General features: G+C 48.7%; 1 pseudogene; it reads right to left on the bottom strand.

Annotated features, from left to right (window-relative positions):
* Nucleotides 1–217: 217 nt before the first annotated feature.
* LOC144148387 (uncharacterized) lies at nucleotides 218–3,313 on the bottom strand (annotated as a pseudogene).
* Between the last annotated feature and the right edge of the window lie 19,085 nt (nucleotides 3,314–22,398).

Below are 22,398 nucleotides of genomic sequence, written 5' to 3'. Positions count from 1 at the left end.
GAAACTAAAAACCGAAAACTTTGAATTCCACATATAAGGCGTTCATTGCAGCTAGAAATAAAAAAAGTGAAAAAAAACTATCCACATGCCACATTCACTCTAAAAACAGGCATACACAGCATAGAAATCTGGAGAAGGAATATGGTTCTCGACAAAAAAGACAGCCGCGCAGATACTTAAGTGAAAGCAATCTTCCAAGTCGCACACATGCCCAGAGTTAGTCAAATTGTGCAACAGAGCCGCAAGCACTCGTCAAAGCACAACAAACAAAAACTATCTTGTCAAGTGTGGTTGCATCATCTTCATGAACTGCAGAGAGCATGTCTACAGGCACGATACTCTTAGTTATCATATATTTGTTTCTGAGGAGTCCTATCACTCTTTCCACATGAATACGCACGTTGGCCAGCTTCCTTGTGGCCTCCACTTACCAAGGAGTTAGCTGGGCTTGTCCCGTGGTGAATGCCGGCATCTTGAGTCGAGCAGAGCAGAGGCCAACCGACTCCGCGATGGTGAACGCTCTGTCAGCAAGGATCAAGTCGCCAGGCTGCAGGTTACCGAGAACCCCACAGCTTTCAGTGATGAGCTTGTCACTGGATCGTCCACACCACCCCCTTGAAATATAAGTTACTGTTCCTTGAGGAGCAACCCCAATTAAGTATTTCACTGTGTTGTGGTGCTTGTACTGGCTCCATGTGAGGCATCGGGCATGGTGTGAGGTCGGATGCTCGATGAAAATCTCGAAGCAGTCGAGGATGACTGCGACATCTGTTCCGAAGGCAACGCGGAAGCACATGGGCATGGTGCGCTTCAGCTGCTCCCTTGTCGGCCACCTGACCAGCCTCTCCAAGCCGAAGTAGAGGCCATCGATCCACTTCATTACGATCCTTGAGACAGTCGCTTCGGAGACGTCAAACCTATAATACAGGTCGTTACGCACAATGTGAACATGCTTTCTGACAAGTAACCAAAATACGTTACCGGAATGCCAAGTCCCGGAGAAGCACATTCAGCCGGAGGCGGATCAGGGTCACCACATACTCCTGGAACTGAGGCAAGGCGTTAATGGAGCTGTGCCTCACCAGTCCCTTCACAAGCGTAAAAACGGCATCCAAGAGTTGGAAGTTTGGCAGCCCAGTATAGAACTTGATTAGTTCGTCGTCCCTCTGGAAGGCAGCATACGTTAGGCACCGTGCCTTCAGGCTTTCTCGCAGGGAATAGAGTTCCACCCGCAGTCGGTTGACCTCTTGTTTTAGACGGTCAACAATTTCCCGCGAGCCGTCATCTGCCTGCGTTCCTGGAGAATAATCGTCTATTACTTGGACTGTTGCAGGAAGGTTTGGGGAGCACAAGTTAGTGAATGCTCTGGTGGTTTGAAACATCCCAACAGGTTGCTGGCAGGCTATCATCTATACCCATCTCGTCCACCAGGTGGCCAAGGGCACTCAGCCGTGTGAGGGGTACCCCGTCTTTTTTAAAAACCAGCATAAAAGGTATGTGAAGGGTTTTGCAGGTGGTGGCATGCGACAATAACGCCACTTAATGGCTGTGCTGAACCAATGTGCCACGTCGTTCTCCGAGGCACGCTGCAATAAATGAAATCCAACGCCACTCTACATTTGGCACTGCTGTTGGCTTTTCCTTTCAGCTACCCGGCTCGTAGAACAACACAATTAACTGGTTCCACCCGGTGGTCATGATGGTCATGGCTGTTTGCCACGACCCAAAAAGCCTCTACCCCCCCCCACACACACACATACCTTAGCACTGGCCTTTCATGAAAAAGGCGGAGCGCCTCTTGCATGACTGAGTGCCATTGGCCACTTTCAAATGTGATGGTCAGAAATGGTTAACGTGCAGGCAGCCTGGTCGGACGTTTCATACAACCAGAGTAGCCACAATCTTGATTTCTAACAGGAAACATACCTCTAGTTAGCACAAGCTGCTCAACTTGGCCGTCCGATGGAGCAGGGTTACCGCCCTGTTGACTTTCGACGTCCTCAGCAGGGAGGCCATCTTCAGCAGAAAGGCTGCCCTCAACAAGGGGGCCGTCTTCAGCAGGAGGGTGGTCTTGAGCAGCGGAAGTTCCAGAGCCGCTAGCTGCCGTGTCATCAAAGGAGAAATCCGAACCTATTAACGGGAATTATAAGAGGGTGAATTTGAACACTCTCTCAGGAAAGTGAGGTGGCAACATACCTTGCAGCGTCCTCTCACTTGCAGCAGCTCTTCTCGCCTTGCGACGGTTGTACCTGCTTGCGGAGTAAACAGAAACATCTAACTTCGTGCTAATCTTCTTTTAACCGGGATCCATCCTTTTAACTCAGAGCATGTTTATGTACCTGCCATTTTTGTCAGGATCCTTTCCCTTGTACCCTAAATTCAGGCTGGGGGCCCAGTCAGGATGGTCGACGTCAAACAATGCTGATGGTTTGCCTGAAATTTCCAAACAAATCATTTTTAGATGGTTGAAGCCAAAATGTAAACTGTCATTCAGCCTTTAGACAGCGTGAGGAGAATCCCAAAGATTTTCGTGATATGGCTCACTTGCAGTACATAAGCGATTTATCCAGCACGTGGGACTGCTAACCTGGGCTGTTTAACGTGCACCACGCAGTAGTGATACAGGACCGCACGCCGCCCCGACGCTCGTTTGCATCGCAAGGGGTAGAGGAGGGTTCAATGTTGAGACCTGGATGAGTATCGTCCCAGCGTGCGGGCGATACTCACTCCTGCCTGTGCCGTCTGGATGAGCATCATGCGTCGTGCGGTTTTGCACCACTGGGTTGCGGGTCCTGCGGTTGCGTTCTCAATGTGACGGCACAAGACGGCGACGAGCAGCGAGATTTGCCATCGCGCTCTCTGTCACGCGTCTCGTCGCTCCTTTCTAAATTTCCACAACACGCCGCCCGTCATTGCTGTTCATCGCGACGTGCCTCGCTTGGTTTCCACGGTCCGAGCGACAGCCGGTTCTGTCGCGTCGCATTGAGGCTCTTCCGTGCGATTTACGAAGTATAATATCTTTAACCTGTAGCGCGTCGCAAAGCTTGCACGAACATAAACATGTTATAAAAGGGGGCCATAGCACTCACCGCTGACGAAATGCATCCCGCAAACTCGATAGTGCGTGGCCGCATCGTCGAGCTCGACTCCTGCTCTGCCACTCCAGCCTTCGCTTTTTCGACAGACGCTCTGCCTCGGGGCTCTCCGACGTCACTATCGCCGGGATACGGTAGAAGCCGCCCTTGAAGCTGCCGGTGTCGTTCTTTTTGTTGCGCGAGCGGTTGTTGCAGCCGAACGCGGCGCAGTTTACCATGGCGAAATGGCGGTCAACACGGCCAACTCAACCACCAAGATGGGCGTCACCTGCGCGTGACGTCAGCCTATGACGTACGTGCAAGGCATGTATTGATTTTACCCAACCACACAAACCGCTTGCGCTCACTTACTAGCCATCCTTACTATAAATAATTAACATTGACACTGGCTAGTCAGCACACGAAAGCTGTTGGTCGGTTTGGGTCAAATCCACTATGACTGCTACCGCGGCGGCCATGATGCAACGCTAATTAAACTGATACGCAGGAGAATTTATTATAAAAAATGCTTCAATAGTATGACATATTAGTTACACTATATAATAAATTAATGAAAATAATTTATTGCAAGCGACTCGTAACAGCTACCGTAAAAGTAGAAAATTTTCCCATCAGCTTCCACGTAACCCAGCCATTCGATGCCATGCACAGCAAATGTATGGGGTGGGCAACAAGCTACTACAAAATCAATTCACAGAAAGTTCCCAAATCTTCATAGAAAGAGTTGAGAAACTATACAGAACTCAAAACGCAACTAAATAAACGACCAGGGTATTGTTCCAGACAATTCTGAAGCGTGCAGACCAGCGCAAAAGGGGTTTCTTCGCCTAGACCTCCCATCCCGTGCTGCAAGGGGCTCATAACAATCGACCTAACACGCCACAGCAGTTGGAGCATCGCCCATTGATGTAGGACTCGAAGACACGCAGCACCCGATTTCCCCAAGATAAAAAAACCGCCAGTAACAATCAAAAAGTTTACCAACCCCCGGTTTGTACGTATGCTCATTCGAAGTGGGAGCCCGAATAGCCTGCTTTACAGCCCTAAACGTTTTCGCTACACGAAAATAAAACAAGGCATCTTGTAATGTTTCAGCGTGAGCACAGTACGAACACCATGGCCAACGTACAACGCCGAATCTTGTCAGACGGCCACACGTCGGAGAACGTCGCCCCACGCAAAAATCTGAAATTCACAAAATCATCCGGAAGTGCCATCGAAGTAGCTAATACCAACGGACTGCGAGACCTTGCGACCCATTGACTTTCTGAATCGGTAATTGCCAATTCACATGCAGCTAACCAAAGAAAGTCATTTACCACTCTTCGTTTCTATAACAACCTTTAATAATTTGGAACACAGGAGGAAGAAAGTTGATAAATTAAGTTCTGTTAATTACACATATAAGTTAATAAATTGGTCAGTCATGAACACCAGAACGAAAAACAATGTCAGTTTAAAAAAAAACATTTAAATATTCACATTGATATCTTAATAATGACCACACTTTTTTAGACATGCAGTTCATTGCTAAGATATTAATTTAAGGTACTTTATAAGCTTTTTAAATTAAGCGTATTTGACTCACCTACTACGCACACATGAGACTGTGTTTGGCAGTAATGTTTAGAACTGTGCTGCAGTTAACCATTAGGCAACAACGAAAAGCAGAATCAAGGTGCTTGCCCTTACATGAATCTTAATGACCACAAAAGCACATTGGTCCTCAAGTAACTTGCCCGAGTGACTGCACCCATGCACTGTTAACCCGACGGAGTCGAAGACGTAGTGCCCCCAAAGCCACCATAGGCTGCATTGTGACGCGAGAATCTTTACTGCGTATGCTCATTGATTGTGAATGCAAGTCACTTGGTGTCATTTTATGAACGCGGTAGGAAGTGTTTCTGCAAATTCGCCACTATTTGTGTCAAGGACGGAGTAGGAGTACAGACTCCCTCTCAGGGGGCCACCGAGTGTGCCGCCACGGGGTGACACGATACGTTTAGATTAACGCTAGTCCGGCTAGAAGAGCGGTCAGCTTCCATCCGCACTTGTATACCGACGGCTGTGGGCGCGATACTGACGTAATCGTTCATCCGTGGAGAATAACCAACAACGTCGTGGACAGTCCAAACGTACCCTGAGAGGACAAGTGTGTTACGGCTGCTGTTACGCCTACTTGGGCGGCACGTTCTTCTGAGCGCACTGTTGGCAAGTAAAGGAGTTTTGTGCGATCACAACTACCTCGGCAATAAACAGTAGCCTGCGACAAGCAAGCAACATCGTTCGCGGTCACTGCTTTAAAGGGGTATCCGCATGCAGCGACGGCCACAATTCGTAAATGAGACAAAAGGATATAAATCAAATGGCTCGACCAATACCTCACGAAATACAACCCGTTTCTGCCCAAAGGGGAAAACATATGATTCGGCGAAATAACAAATGCAATTTTGACCACGCTAGGGTTGAGATAAAATAATGAGGAGGAGCTACTAGGCGACCCGCAGTCAAGCATACGAGCGCGGATAGACCCCCTTGATCTCCCCAATGATGTAGCAGAAAGGATTGGGTTGAAGCCAAAAGGGAAAGGGGCAAGGAATTGGGTTATAAAAAATGGGAAGGGATGGGTCAGCGGGTTTTTCATCTGACCCAATACGTCTGAATTCTTTACAGACAACAGCACTCACCTCAGAGACGACAGAAGACAGTGCCAATTCACAAATTTTCTGGCCCCTGGATAGGGTTCGCAAAATTCTCTTTGTCTCCGGCCATCGGAAACCTAGAAAACATATGAGGGGGTGCCAGCAATGGCCCTTCCGATGACACTCAATTCCTCGTCCCTGCCTCCATCGGGCACCGTCCAGCGGTACTAACAACTCGTCGAGGGTGCTTTCGATAAATCTATGTGCTTGGCTGCTCCTCCCTTACTCGGTCTCCGGGTACCGGTACATTGTCTGGGGAGTCCACGTCTTTTAGGGGTGTTGTATAGTCGCCTCGGCCATCTATACTCCCGGAAACTTTTTTGATGTCCTCCGCCTGTTCACTCTGTCACTCATTAAGTTTAGGCTATCTTTAGCCTGCTCTGGCACTCATTCCAAGGAGATCTGTCCGGCTCTACTAGCCGGTACTCTGAAAGGAGGGTTTCGCCGGTCACTGCACTGATTTCCTCTTTCCTCGCTTTCCTTAGAAAATCCAGACCGCGCTGTCTGCACGGACCACTGCGTCCCTAAGTGTCAGTTCAAGAGCTAGCCACCATGAGCCCCCGGCGTAGGACATGATTCTTCGGACCAGGAACATGCACGTCGGCAGCCAGGTGCATTCCCCGTGCAGGGGGCTGCGGCTTCCTTGAGTCCACGAGCAATTTTTAACCGCAATTTTGATAGAATTACCCTTTTAAGCACCAACCTCGGCAGCCACCCAGACATCCCGGGCCTGCGTCCGCAACACGCATCGGTCTCTTGGAAGGACCTCGCCCTCAAAGTTCCTGGAAGTTGTTGAACCTTCCATGTGGCGTTGAATACCCCTAGGGTGGGCCATGGCCCTTACTCAACGCTGTCACTCCTACGTACCAAATCTAGGCAGCGGAAACCGAGTCCGCCCAGCCCTCCGGAAGGGGGGCGGGCACGTGGAGGCCCCGTCTGCATCTGGCCCCGGATCCGACCCTCCAACAGCGACGGCGACAAACGGCGGCGAAAAACGTAACTCCGTAGGTAGATCAAACTCATAGTGCGCGCGATAGAGACAAGCGAAAAAACTGGAGAACATTGCACCAAGTTGCGCAAGGCTTGAACTATGGGGAAGCTGTCGGATTTTTTTTCTATGTGAGCCCTCAACGACACAATACCACGCATTGTACAAGTTAAAACTATTTATTTACATGTTCCGTCGTCGCTTTGTGCTGGCCGTGGTCATCGTCACATGCATTGATATTAAGTGCAATGCACTTCTTAAGCGACCCTGAACCTGCGTCCACCGGCGATGTCCGCGCACGTGGAGATGGGCGCGCGCAGCCTGGCCGCTGACATAGCACATACCCACGTGGGGGATTGGCCAGGAATCTCCTCGTCTTCCTTGGCAACGGGGGGAGATGGGCGCGCGCTGCCTGGCCGCTGACATGGCACATACCCACGTGGGGGATTGGCCAAGAATCGGGCGTGAGAAGGGCTAATGCACCTGCTTAAAGGAGTACTGACACGAAATTTCAAAACTGAGATCCGCTCTAGCAATCAAGTACAACGACAACACAAATAGGCGTCTGTGAATAAATGCTTCTTTCTTTCTTTGTAGTTGTGTGTGTGTGTGTGATCTCTCTTTCGCGAAAATTACCGAACCGCGCAAATTCAACTCGTGCATTCGCACTTTCACATTCTTCCCCTCGGGGAAATGCGGGGAATTTTTTTCAGTGTTCCACATTCCAAGCACTACATGCGGGTAGCGCTTGATGACAGGTAGGGCGAGCGGCGGCACATACGTGTGCGGCGCATGCGCAGCGTTCTTTGAGTCGCGTCGAGGTTCCAGGAAGCAGGTGTTGTGAGCTGTGTTGTTCTTTGTTGTTATGCTACGCGAGGGGCTCCTGAAAATTTTCGTGAGATTTCGTTTTTTCTTTTTTTGCTTAAGGCACAGAGCGACCCTCAGACGCCAGGCGGTAGCCGTGAGGCACGCGCTCACGACCGCTAGGCATTTTCTTGGTATCTTTAACACATTACGCCCCACACATTACGCCCAGCTACAACATCTCCACTGTTAAAAATCAATACACTACCGCCAATGCCCTCCGCCGTCGTCGCTCGTCGCTGCCGCTCCCTGCTTATGACCGGCAAATGCGAGTGCGGCGACGGCCCATCGCCTGCCGCTATCGCCGCTCCTGGCGGCCCCCGTATAATTTTTTTCGCTTGTCGCTATTGCCCACACTACCTGTTTGCTGTACCTACTGAGTTATGTTTATCGCATCACTCGTCACCGTCACTGCATGTAGCGAAGAGTGAAATTTCGGCACACGTCAAAGATCCGTAGGGGTATAAACTAATCTCGAGCTCTCCAGTACGAAGCGCCTCACAGCTAAGCTGTACCTTCCACGCGTTAAACACCATAATTGTAGCACAGAAAATATAAAGGCACTGCAACCAATTAGAACACAAACTTTGGATAATTGGTACTGCGACACCATATGCATATTCTCTAGTGTAAAATGGGCGGTCCAGAGAAGAAGAATGTCCTCGCGACAAGCGCTAGAAATTTAGCGTGTTTACATGAATGCGATAGTAGCGTATCGCCTTGGTTCACCGAATCGGGCAAATGCGGGCAAATGCGTTTGCGTTTACATGCATACGCATTGGAGACTAGCGCCGCCCTGTGCCACATCTCAGAGTTGCGGCGTCACATTACCGGCATTACCAGTTTCGTGTAGCCCGCAAGTTGCACGTGTTCGTTCTGGCGTCTATTGCGGATGAAGTGAAACCTACGGCTCGTTTCCCCATCAACTACGACGATCGCTGAGCTTAACTTGTAGATTCCGTGCGTCGTTCGCAAGAAACAGAAAAAACGGTAAATTGTGAAGCGTTTTGTGTCCTAGGAAACGGTCGGCACGCACGGCGGCCGCACTTGCCCGCACCTCAAACGAAGCGGCTCGAACAGGCGGAGGCGCCGGTAGCTACAGCTTGTTCCCACTCTTCCAAATCAACCTGATCGCGAAAAGGAAGTTCCGCATATGAGGAAAAAGGGGTAAGTACGGTGAAAAATTGTGTCAGCGACTGTTATTAGCGCTTATTTTAAAAGCTGCGTTCAGATATCTGCCGCGATCCTAAGGCTACACCGACCGGGCCGCAAAGGTTGAATGCGTAGAGCAGCTGAAGGATGGTGCGGCATGTGGGGAAGAATAAAAACAGGCTACGGCAGATGTTTCGGCCACCAAGCGACCAATTGGCAATTAAAGCGAAAATGAAGTTCAAATTGCGAGGAGCGGGATGATACTGGAGTTAAAAGTGTTTTTAGGGGTTGTCGTTCGCAGTTTTACAGATAGTGGTAATCAAATATATGCCACGATGCTACCCCTAAAGTTCCCAACACCTGAGCCGCCACGAGCAAGCCGCTGCTGCAGGCTGTTGGGGATGCCTCTCTTGTAAAGCTCGCAGGGCGCAACCGCGCTGCGTTTGCGTTCCCATAACTTCTTGGGGCCCCCCCACGCACTGTTCCCCTGTTCCGGTGGTGGATGCAATTTTTTTCCGTCCGAAGTTCAGATGCCGCGCACGTGAAAGTCCGAGAAGCACTTGCGGACGGCGCTGCGGGTGCCCATCCACAATTCATTAGCACCGCAAATGCTATGCGACTGTGGCTACATGCATCCGGCGCGTGTCCTGTCTTCCTTCTTTTTCTAGTTCGTCGTCTTTGCGCTGTTTTCCATCATGTACATGCATTCGGGAAGCCGCATATGCGTTCTCGATCTACCCTTCGCGCCCCGGGGGCGACGCGTCCTACAGGTGAATTGTCCTGCATGCTTACATACGATGCGATGCGGAATGGTAACGTGACAAACCAAAAGCGTTACGCTACTGTGGCGTCCATGTAAACGCGCCGATTATTGCAAAGCAACATATAGGAACTGAAAATTCCCGCAACTCCCAAAAATCGCGTCCTGCGTACAATATATTATTTTGCATGATTATTTTGCATGATATTAGTTTGCATAATCAAGTTCGTTTATTGACCGCGTTAGTACAGCGCTCCTTCCACATCTTTCATCCTCATTGTTAATTTGGTACGTTTGTGAAATACTTCTGATCTGTTTGCGCCCGGAAGCTGCGAAGGATGAGTGTCCTTTCAAACTTTGGTAAACGCGCATTCCGGCAGTCATCAGCTCATTGTCCTGCCCCCGTATCTTATTGTCCTGTTGCTGTGTCCTTTCGCAGTCGGTTGCTCACGCACCCTTCTGTTTTGTCAGTGTCACGCCGCACGGAATTTGTTATTGCGTGTTTGGCCACGGCCTCCGCGATCGGCTGCCGGCGGCGCGCCGCCGGCAGCCGATCGCGGAGGCCGTGGTTTGGCTTTTTTTCGTTCTTTCCAACGCCGCAGCACCGGGTGGCGCTACATCCGATCCCCATTTCTCCGCTGTATGCGCGTTGGCTCGTCCTTGCATTGCTGCTATTACGTCTTTTTCCCGGTCTGCAGTACTCTGTCCTTGCCGATTCACCTTGCGGAGACGTGCACACCTTCTGTGTGCAAGGCGATGTCCTTAAATAACAGTTTTCATCCTGACATATTTACTTGGATAAGATGTAGAAATCACGCACCCGGCTGGCGTCCACCGAATGCTCCCACCGGATACTCGCCTCCAAAAGCGCCCACAGCTGCTAACCCCTTGCTAGAGCGTTCCATAGCGTTCCACGTGTTTCATAGCACGCGTACAAGCGAAAGAGTAAAACACTCAGAAATAAACAGCGCGTTTTGTTCCATCGCCGGAATCAGAAAAAATAAAAATCAGCAGCACTTGGCGGGCACTGCTTTATATGTTACATCAGAAAAAGATACAGTAAGAGAAACAGGGCACTGTGTCATTCTTTTTGCTGACGACGCGTTTCATAGCACGTATATCACAAAAACAACACAAAAATCAAGTGTCGATTGAAAAATCGTGTCCGCAGTACTGGTTGGCCTTCACATTCTGTGGAGACACTGTAGCAGCGTCAAGGATCGTGATTCTGGAAAGAGTAGCTGCAGTGAGTCTGATGTAGACGTAGGCTATAGTTGACATTGGCACAAGATTTGACAACAAGCCTGGCCAAAGGAAGCGTTTTCGGGAAACAAAACGCTGAAAGGTTTTCTCCCACCTTTTTCCATAGCCCTTTCAGTGAACGTTTCTGCTGCGATGGTATTGGTTGAGTGCAGCTGAGCAATCCCGGCAGCCGCACGGTAAAGGCACTTTCTCTTGGCCGGGTTCCCATCGCTTCGCTGGGGGGCTCAAAAAGATATCCGGAATGTGACCGCGTTCCTCATCGCAGGCATTGACCAGTAAGAGCGGGCATACCCCACATTGACGTTTCTCCGGCATGGTAGCCACCCCGAAGAAGCTTTCTCGGGATCCGGACGAATACCAGCCGCACGTACAACATGACCAAGAACTTTGAGTTCGTCGAATTCCAGATGCCATTTTTCTGGCTTAATGTTCAAATTCGCAGAGACCACAGCCACCGGGCCACTTTTGAGCAGTGACAAGTCGCGTCAAATGAACTGAAAAAAACGACCTAGTCGCTGAGGTATACAAGACAGGTGTGCCATTTAAACCAATCGAGGACGGTATCCATCATGCGCTGTAATTTAGCCCGAGCTAAATCTTATCGTCATCATCACCACCAGCCTATCTACGCCCACTGCAGGGCAAAGGCCTCTCCCATTATTCTCTAATTATCCCGGTCGTGCACTAACTGCGACCAATTTATCCCCGCAAACTTCTTGATCTCATCTGCCCATCTAACTTTCTGCCGCCCCCTGCAACGCTTGCCTTCTCTAGGGATCAACTCTGTTACCCTTAATGACCAACGGTTATCTTGCCTTCGCATTAGATGCCCTGCCCACGTCCATTTCTTCTTCTTAATCTCTACTAATATGTCCATAACACGCGTTTGTTCCCTCACCCAGTCCGCTCTCTTCTTGTCCCTTAATGCTACACCTATCCTCATCCGTTCAATTGCTCGCTGAGTCGTCCTTTATTTAAGTTGAACCCTGTTAGTTGGCCTACACGTTTCTGCCCCGTACGTGAGTACAGGTAAGATGCAGCTGTCATACATTTTCTTCTTCAGGGACAATAGTAGACTGCCATTGATTATCTGAGAATGCCTGCCATATGTCTCAAACCTATCTCAAACCTATTTCAACCAAGCGAGGGCGGTATCCATCTTGCGCTGTAATTTAGCCGGAGATAAATTTAGCCGCAGCTAGTTTAGCCGGAGGATATGCCGAATGGGAGCACCTTGATTTCATAGAGGTTGTCTGGTGTCACGAATGCCGTCTTCTAACGATTACACTCACCTACTTTGATCTGCGAAAATCCGGACTTTACTTCCAGGGACAAGACGAGTTTGGCATCGTGTAACCGGTCAAACGTGTCGTCAATCCTTGCGGGTAAATATTGCGCTTCGTCCTACCGTAATGTGCAGTAATCAACACAGAAGCGTAGGTTGTTGTGTTTATTTTGGAAAAGTAGGACGGGCGAGGCCTATTTGCTCTTCGAAGACTGGATGACATCATCGCATAGCACTTCTTTGACTTGCAGTTCTATTGCTTCACGCTTCTTCGGTGATAGCCTGTAAGTGTGCTGGCGAACAGGTCGGGCAGATTCGTCTGTTATTAAAATGCGGTGCTCAGTTACATGAGTCTTGCAGTCTGTGGATGTCGTAGCAAATTAATCAGCAAATTCCTGCCGAGACTCATTAAAGCGTTCTTCTGATTGGCGGAAAGGTTCTGGTTAACTTCGACACACAGGATGACGTCTTCTGTATACGAATCTGCTGGTGTCGGGCCTAGTGTAGTCGGGTGCGTTACCTCGGCGACCTCTTCGATGAATGCAAGGGAGGTACCTTTTGCAGGATGTCGGCGCTCATTCCCGAAATTGGTTAGCAACACGTGCGTGCAGCCATTTTTAACCCCAACATCTTCTTTCACGATGCAGATACCTTTGTCTAAAAGTAACCGCAGGTTGCATTCGGCTACCCCTTCGTAGTCCTGAAATCTATCGTTCGCGACGTTGACGACTACCCTTGTGCGAGCGGGAAGTGTGGCACCGTCGTCATCAATGATGCGCAAAGCTGTGTCGCGTCAGTGTTCAATGGTTCTTTCTGTGGCTCGATTCGTGGAAAATCTGGTTATTTCTGTAATTGAATAACTGCATCACTCGCTTGTAAAAATTTGATACCACGGATTAGGTTCTGTGAGCATTCGGGTATCATGACGGAGGTGCCTATGTACGAGCAGTGCACATACCCAGCGGAATAATCAGGTGATCTCCGGCTGTCCGAATCAGCAGGCCAGTCCAAGGCCTCCCTACCTTCTTCAGTGCCATGGTGAAAGACTTATAACGGAATGGTCCACCCCAGTGTCGACCAACGCAGTCATCTCGCGGCCATCCATTTCCACGAAGACGTCGCATGCTACGTGGTGGGTGGTACAGCCCCATATCTCCGCCTGGTCAATTTCCACTTGTCGTCCTCTTCGTCGTCGCAGCGGAAGTTCTTCGTAAAAGTCGACGCCAGCGGCCTCACCTCCCAGGACCGCTGAGTTCAGTTTCCCCGGCTTTCAGGGCTACGGGTTGGACGGTCGGAAGAACTGGGGGCGAAACGGGGACTCTAGGATCGGCTTGGCATTGGCGTCAACGAACGGGACTGTGCGCGTCGCGGTGCAAACACGTTGCGGCGTTCAGCGAGGTAGTCCTGAATCTCTGGCGGGCGCTCCCCATTCCGCGACGGGGATCATTTAGAGCAAATCCTCGCAAGCTGATACGGTGAGAGGAACATGCGCAGTACAGAGTAGGGGCAATCAGGAGTGCGTCACAGATCAATTTTCGGAGGTTGTGTTTGCCGCGGATATGACAGCCTGCTGGGAGGCCTGGGATGGAGTGGCGGAGTCATCGCAGGGGTAATGACTTTCGGCTGGGGGCAGTGCTGGTACTGCTGCCCAGCAGCTGCATATGATTGTCTCGGTTCCTCGCGCTCTAGCTCCTCTGTTGGCCCGGAATATGTACAGCTTGCCTCCCTTCTTGACATACCATTTCGACGGTAGACACTGTCGGTGCTGAAGACAGATGCTGTCGCAATACCTAGATCTCCTCTCACAGAATTCTCCTCACCAGTTCACCCAAATCGAGGAAATTGTTTTCCAGCCCTGTCATGCACTTTGCGTTGTAGATGGTGGCTTCAGTTCGGCAGTACTGCGTTGCCATACGCTGAAGTGCCCTTTAAATTGTCGTTGTCTCGCTGGCGAATTCCGAAACCGTTCTTGGGGTATTCCGTATAAGCCAGGTGAAGATGTCCTGCTTGACACCACGCATGAGATGCTGTACCTTCTTCTCGTCCGTCATGGCGGAATCTGGCCGCCTAAAAAGTTGTGCCATATTCTCGGCGTACATGGCGACGCTTTGGTTCTATCCCTTATTTCTGCTTAAAGAGTGGCTTCTGCCTTTTGCTTGTGGTCACTTCACGTGTACGTCACTGGTAGTCGCTGGCGAAACTGATCCCAAGACGAAAATGTGGTCTAATGGTCCTCAGACCAGGTTCACGCACATTCTTCAAAAGAGAAGTACACGTTTCGAAAATTTCAGCCGTTGTCCCAGCTGTTTTATGAGGTAACGCGTTCGAAGTTGTCCAGCCAGTATTTTACGTCTTCTTAAGTGTCGCCGTGGAAGTCTTTTCATGTACGCGGCTGCTGTACTATCTACTAGAGAGATTGAAGAAATATGGGCTAATCCCGGCGAGGGCAGAAATGTACAGATTTGATTTGCAATTTCTCCAGAAATACTCATCGCTTTAACAAATTCTTGCAAGAGGTGATTACTATAGGTCTTTGATTTACCTACAAATGTAAACACCCATGTATTGGCAAAACCTCTTTGAAGGCCGCTTAAGTGTTCATTCCATTATAATATTTGCAAGCACCAAGTATTTAGACGGGGGAAAAAGGACGGAAACATGCGCTAATTTACAACTTAAATTTTATTATCAAAACGACATACATAATTGCAACAGTGGTAACAAAAACACTGTAACAAAGTATGTGGACAGTGTACTAAAACAGATTATGTGCGTAGTGTACAGGCACGCACGCGTTCCTGATTTCCTATGTTATGCGTGCACCCAGGATGGCCAACTATTCTTCTATGAAAGTTATGGAGGTTACACTAACGCAATCTTTGCGCCCAAGGATACGTCTTAGCTGCTGCCACAATCTCCCCTGTGGGCTGATGGCGGTCACGAAACCCAACCGTACATTCGCTAAACCGAGCTGCACACTTGCAATTGTGGCAATGACTAGGTAAGTTCCCATGTGTTCCTTTTTACGCTCGATTGCCATGTTCACGGAGGCGTTGATTAAGGCACCACCCTGCTTGCCCAATGTAAGCCCTTTCGCACGACAATGGAAGCTTAAGCACGATTCCCGTAGTGCAGCCAACGTATTTATTTTGGTGATTAACCCCGCACTTTTTCTTTTCTTTTGGAACAGGGCACGTATCAGGGCATAGCTGTGAAAGTTTGTGAGGTCCAGACATTGCAAGTTTGACACTGATCTTTCCAGCAATCTTTAAGATTTTGTCAAATGCCCCGCAAGTAGGGAAGAACCACCACCTTGTTAGGTTGGTGGGTCGCCTGGTAATCCTGGTCGCCTTGCCCGAAGCCAGCTAGTCCTTTGCTTTGAGTGGATAGCGTCAGCCACTGCTACGATCTCGTTTGCAGGGAAACCTGCCGACCTAAGGTGACACACTTGCAAATGGAAACGGGTGTCCATAAGGTGCTTACTTGTTTTGTTCAAAGCACTGTTGAGATGACTGCTCGCAATGGTTCGTTTCACCAGTTTTGTTGAGAAGGCCTGAATGGAAGTAGCGGCTTCCGGCTGCGGTGGTCGTAAATCCAACAGACGTGTTTCCTTGAGAACTCAAGCCTCGGGCCCAAACATTTAAGACTGCATTGCTTACAGACCTCGTGAGTACCCTTGAGGGGCTTCAGACAATCTTTGAAAATCGCCAGCGTCTCTGCCAAATTTAGGGAATATGCCCCTTCGCAACTGCCCAAAACGTAAATATATCGAACAACTTTCCCCACCACTGCTTCCTATAGTGTGTCCACAATTAATCTGTGAAGATGTTCCATGGCAAGGTTGTCAAAACCAGGGGCAGCGCATGAGCCTATACCTACTTCTTGCTTTTGGAGGTACACCCTCTCATCCCACTGTACATAGGTTGATTTTGAGTAGAGCCCCAGTAAATTCAGTAAATTCTGAACAAAAATGTCACATTCATTCTGAAACGGCACTAGACCAAACACTAAAATGGCACCATCAACACAGTTTAGCATAAGGCCATGTGGCAAAGAATTGTAGAGGGTTCCAACATCGACAGAGAAGGCATTAGACACCACTGCCGAATTCTATCTCAGAAAATCAACCACCTGCTCTGAATTCCTCGAACCAAAAGGGTCATATAAACTCAACATATTGAACTTCCGCTGCAGAAAACCTGCTATACCTGTATGTCACATCGCCCTTTCAGACGACGTAAACAGCGACTGAGCCTCAATGAGCGAATGTTCTAAGAGTCACGTGGCAAAGAACAGAACGAGATGCGCCCACACAAGCTCTCATACACACGTAACATCTTCTTTGCACGTTAACTATCATAAGTATTAAACAATTATGAAGGTTCAGTTGTAATTCAAGCCCCGCCGACATTTGCAAGCTGCAAAGCCACGGCGCTGTTGACGGTTGCGATTCTTATTGCATGTTCGCCGTTGTCACAAGCTAATTACCTCCAACTCTACGTATGACATGGCTAGGCAACGTAACCCCATCTGTGAAGCCGTAAATTTGAATGTCTTTTTGGAGTTTTCGGATGAAACAGCACATCCCCGCCTGCATAGTAATAGCCCGCCAATCCACACGGGCTGCAATTCAGCTGCACGTACGCCCGGGCGCTATTTTCACATTAGGCATTGGGCACTATTAACAGCGGAACTAACAGATGGCGCCACATAGTCAAGCCGAGTCCATCGAAACGACTTTAATCCGACTATTCATAACGAAGCCGCGAAGCCAAAGAGTGCCCCTGACGCTGTTCTCGCTGCGGTTGCGCTGCCCGCTGGACGTTTTGCAAATAGGGTAAAAGGCCACGCGCAAAATTCAAATTTTTAATCTGCCATCGTACACCCCGAGCGGCACCAATATCGGCGAACGAAGAACGGTAGGTATACAGACGTGTAGAGCGGGCAACTCGTCCTGTATGCGCCGAGAGCGCCACCAGTGGCTTCTGCGGCCGCGAAGCTTCGGTTGGTAAATTTTATTTTTCCTGCTAGACGACACCGCTTTCTCAGTCGCTTCAGGCCTCCGTCTGAGCCACACAAAACGTCATGAAATGGCGAAAGAAACTGAATGCGCTTTTCATTCGCACATTTCTCGGCAATTAAAGCATCGTTCGCTAAAGAATAAGCGCTGACAGGGCTGCGGGGCAGTTGAGCTTTCGCCTGAGACCAACTTGTTAGTTGCCTTCAGCGTCTCTTTAACACACTTGAAGTTCAAATTGCAATCCCAAAACAAGCTGTGGCCGAATTCCTCAAGGGGGAATTATCCCAGTACGGGACACTCTTCGCAGTATTAGTGGTACACATGAATGCCAGCCCTCTAAAAGGGAGTTGACATTGGCTAGCTAGCGTCAAAGTGAGACGATTCAGGGCGCCGCCCAACCTGCGACTGGAAGATAAGCAGTCAGTACTTTTCACCAGCGAAACTTAGAGCCATTCTGTTGACCGAACAACGGAACAATTGGTGCTCAGAAACATGTGGTCTGATTGTTATACAAGCTAATCCCTTTGTTACTCAATCCTAATCTCTCTTTAAACCTGCGGTTGCCCGACTCTTGAACACGAGGAGTTCGGTTTTACTGTCGTCACCCCAAACTATTTTGGACTCAACTGTTTTATCGGGGGAAAAGGTGTCTTTTCCCAGGGCCCTGTCAGAATTATGATACCGAAATTGTCAACGTGAATCACCTACGATTGGCTAAGCACGCCACGTGGAGCACCGTTGGCTGAGTATTTCGTGAAAACCCATTCTGCCGACTGTATCTGTAGCGCTCTCGTGTCGTGCCCGCTCAAAGTCAGGAAGACTTCGCTTCAAAACGCGAATAGGGCACCTTTTTTTCCGGTTTTCGGAATGTTACAACTTTTTGTTGGTCGGGCTTTTTTCGCAAATATCTTGTAGTCGGTTATTCCTACAGTTATCCCGCGATCGAAGCACAGCAATATTACTCTCTGGGGATGGGATTAAGATAGTTTGTTTGTGTTGTAGTTGTGGCGAGTCTGGTAAGGTTGTGGTTACGTTTGCAGAAAACCCGACCAGGCTTTTGTGGAAAGTGCAGAAGAAAAATTTCCTACGGAGATTCTCACATGGGAAGATTCACTGCCCAAAAGGAAGAACGCGACGGTTGTCCGCGGCTATCCGAATCCACAAAAACCCAGTGAATTATTGATCCTGAGCATGCAACTCTTCAACAAAATTCAACCTTCCACCATTGCTTTGGGCCCCGTTACCCAAGCCTACAGGTCGCACACGAAGTGTAAAAAGGAGCTGTTGAGTCGCCATATTTCACTCAATTTTCCCATAGTGTTTTCTGCCATTTACCTTTGTAGCAAATTTTCCGAAAACGTTTGTAAACGAGACGATAACCAGGCCACACCAAACAGCGAAATAATTATGTATGGGGAAAGCCGTTACTAAGTCGAAATAGTGCTGCATCATGGCCGCCATTGGAGCAGTGCTAATGGATTAAACCCAACCCGACCAACCGCTTCTGTTCACTGACTAGCCACAGTACGTTTTAATTATTGATAGTGACGCTGGTTTGTGGTTAGGTTTGCACAAAACCCGACCACACTTTTGGGGAAACTGCAGCGAGAAATTTCCTACGGCGATTCTCACGACTTCCATGGGAACAGATACGGCCCAAAACGAAGAACGCGACGTTTGTCTGCGGCTATCCGCATCCATAAAAACCCAGGTAATTATTCATCCTGCGCATGCAACGCTTGAAGAAAATTCAACCTTCCACCATTGCTTTAGGCCCCATTACCCATATCTACAGGTCACAGACGAAGTCTAAAACGGAACTGTTGAGTGGCCAGATTTTCTTGTTTTCCCATGGTGTTTTCTGCCATTTACTTTTGTAGGAAATTTTCCCAAAACGTTTGTAAACGAGACAATAACCAGGGCACACCAAACAGCGAAATAATTATGTATGGGGAAAGCAGATATTGTCGAAATAGTGCTGCATCATGGCCGCCATAGGAGCAGTCATAGTTGATTTCACCCAATCCGACCAACCGCTTCTGCTCACTGACTAGCCACAGTTACTTTTACTTATTGATAGTGACGCTGGCTAGTCATTGAGCGGAAGCGGTTTGGGAGATTAGGCAAAAATTAAAACAGACAGCTCCCATCCAGTACAGCAATCCTCCTTGGTGACGTTTCGCAAGTGATCAGTCTGTTTAATCAACCGAACAAACCGCTTCCGGTGACTGACTAGGCACCCGTACTATCAATAATTAACAGTCACGCTGACTAGTCAGTGCACGAAAGCGGTTGGTTGTTTTGGGTCAAATGAATAACGACTGCTCCCGCGGCGGCCATGATGCAACGCTAATTAAACCGATACGGCTGGAGAATTTACTACAACAAATTTACATTAATGGTATTATTTATATTAATTACACCAAATAATAAATCAATTATACTAATTTACTCCAAGCGACTTGCAAAGCTGCGGTAAAAACCGAAAACTTTCACCATCAGCTTCCACGTAACCCAGCCATTCGACACAATGCACACCAAATGTATGGGGTTGGCAACAAGCTGCAACAAAAGCAATTCACAGAAAGTTCTCAGTCTTCAAAGAAAGAGTTGAGAAACTATACTGCACTCAAAACGCCACTAGAGAAACGCCCAGGGCACAGGGTATTCTTCCTGACCATTATGAAACGCGTAGACCAGCGCAAAAGGGGCTTCTTTGCCTAGACCTCCCATCCCGTGCTGCAAGGAGCTCATGAGAATCGACCGGACACGCCACAGCAGAGGTAGCGCCGCCCATTGCTGAATATAGGGCTGCAAGACACACAGCACCCGATTTCCCCACAATAAAAAACCACCAGAAACAATCAGAAGGTTTACCAACACATGGTTTGTAGGTATGCTCATTCTAAGTGTGAGCCCGAATCGCCTGTTTAATATAGACCTAAGCGTTTTTGCTACATTAAAATAAAGCAAGGCCTGTTCTAATGTTTCAGCGTGACCGCAGGACGGACACCGTGCGGAACGTACAACGCCGAATCTTGTCAGACGGCCACACGTCGGGAGAACGTCGCACCCACGCAACAATCTGAAATCCAGAAAATCATCCAGAAGTGCCGTCGAAATAGCTAATACCAACGGACTGGCGAGAACTTGCGACCCGTTGACTTTCTTAATTGGTAATGGCCAATTCACATGCGGCTGCCCCGACCAAGTCATTCACCAAACCTCACTTCAATATGTGCGAAAACAAAATTTCTTACAATCCACATCAAATATCAGTTTTTTTACGCCGGAAGGAGACGCGGAAAAAGGTGAAATCGAAATAAAGTAAAAATGTGATAAGGCCAAAAATTATAAAGTTATTAACCCTAAAGAAGAAAACAGTGTTAGTTTCTAGAAAAATACTTCATTGTTGACTTTAATATACGTGATGATAAGCATGCCTTCCTTAAAGTGCATTTTTTGTTATTACGTTTATTTAAGGCATTTTTTTACCTTTTTTAGTTAAAAGTATTTGAATCACATTTTAGGCACACCTTACACTTTGAAAGTAATGTTCACAATGATGCTGCACTTTGCCATTAAGAATAAACGAAAAGCAGTGTCAAGGCCCTTGTCATTACATTAATCCTAATGAGCACAAACGCACATTGGTCCTCAAGTAACTTGCCCCACTGACTACACCCATGGTCTGTTAACGCGACGCAGTCGAAGACGTAGCGCCCCCAAAAGCCGCCATCAGCTGCATTGTGACGCGAAAATCTTTACTGTCTGATAGATTTATTGCGAATGGGAGTCACTTGGTGTCACATTATGAAAGCGGTAGGAAGTCGTTCTGCAAATTTGCCACTATTTGGTGTCAAGGACGGAGTAGGAGTACAAACTTCCTCTCTGCGGGGCCCCCGAGTGTGCCGCCACGGGGTGACGCGATACGTTTAAATTAACGCTAGTCCGGCTGGAAGAACGGTAAGCTTCCATCTGTAATTGCAGATCGACGGCGGTGGACGCGATACTCACGTAATCGTTCATCCGTGGAGAATAACCAACGACGTCGTGGCAAGCCCAAACGTACCCTGAGAGAACAAGTGTGTTAAGGCTGCTGTTACGCATACTTGGGCGGCACGTTCTTCTGAGCGCAATGTCGGCAAGTAAAAGAGTCTTGTGCCATTAAAACTAGCTCGGCAATATAAAGCATACCTTCCGACAAGCAAGCAACATCGTTCGCAGTCACTGCTTTAAAGGGGTATCCGCAGGCAGTGAAGGCAACAATTCGTAAATGATACAAAAGAATATAAATCAATTGTCTCGACTGGTACCACACGAAATACAACCCCTTTTTTCCCAATGGGAAAACAAATGATTCGGCCAAATACCAAATGCAATTTTGACCCCCCCTAGAGCTACTAGGCGACCCGCAATCAGGAGTACCAGACCGGGGAGACCCCCCGGATCTCCCCAAAGACGTAGCAGAAAGGGTTGGGTTGATGCAAAAAGGAAAGGTGGCAAATGATTGGGTTACCAAAATGGGAAGGGATGGGACAGCGGGTTTTTCATCGAACCCGATACGTCTGAATTCTCTACAAGCCTCAGCTCTCACCTGAGAGACGACAGAAGACAGTGCCAATTCACAAATTTTCTGGCCCCTGGATAGGGTTCGCAGAATTTTCTTTGTCTCCGACCGTCGGAGCCCTAGAAAACCTATGAGTTGGTGCCAGCACTGGCCATTCCGATGACACTCAATTCCACGGCCCGCACTTCCGGCCGGCACCGGCCAGCGGTACTAACGACTCCTCGAGGGTGTTTTCCATAAATCCATGTACTTGAACTAAAAAAGCGTGGTGGTGTGGGCTTGTCATGTGGGCAGTATGTGTTATGTATGTGGGTATGTGGGCAGTGCACTAAAACAGAGTATGTGCGCAGTATATGGGCACGCACGCGTTCCTCATCACCTATGTTATCCGTGCGCCAAGGATGCCCAGCTGTTTCTCTATGAAAGTTACGTAGGTCCTATTAACGCAATCTTTGCGCCCCAGGGTACGTCTCACCCGCTTCCACAATCTCCCCCGTGTGCAGATCGGGGTCAAGGAACGCAACCGTACATTTGTTAAACAGAGGTGCTCACTAGTAATTGAAGCAATGACTAGCTAAGTTCCAATGTGTTCCTTTTTTCGCTCGATTGACATGTTCACGAAGGCGTTGATTAAGGCACCATCCTGCTTGCCCAATGTAAGACCTTTCGCACGACAATGGGAGCTTAAGCACGATTTCC

The sequence above is a fragment of the Haemaphysalis longicornis genome, unplaced genomic scaffold (assembly GCF_048455015.1).
Source record: "Haemaphysalis longicornis isolate Haplotype H1 unplaced genomic scaffold, Haemaphysalis longicornis Haplotype H1 scaffold_8, whole genome shotgun sequence".
Lineage (NCBI taxonomy): Eukaryota > Metazoa > Arthropoda > Arachnida > Ixodida > Ixodidae > Haemaphysalis > Haemaphysalis longicornis.
Note: the sequence above shows the minus strand (reverse complement) of the source record. Positions and strands in the feature narration are given on the sequence as shown.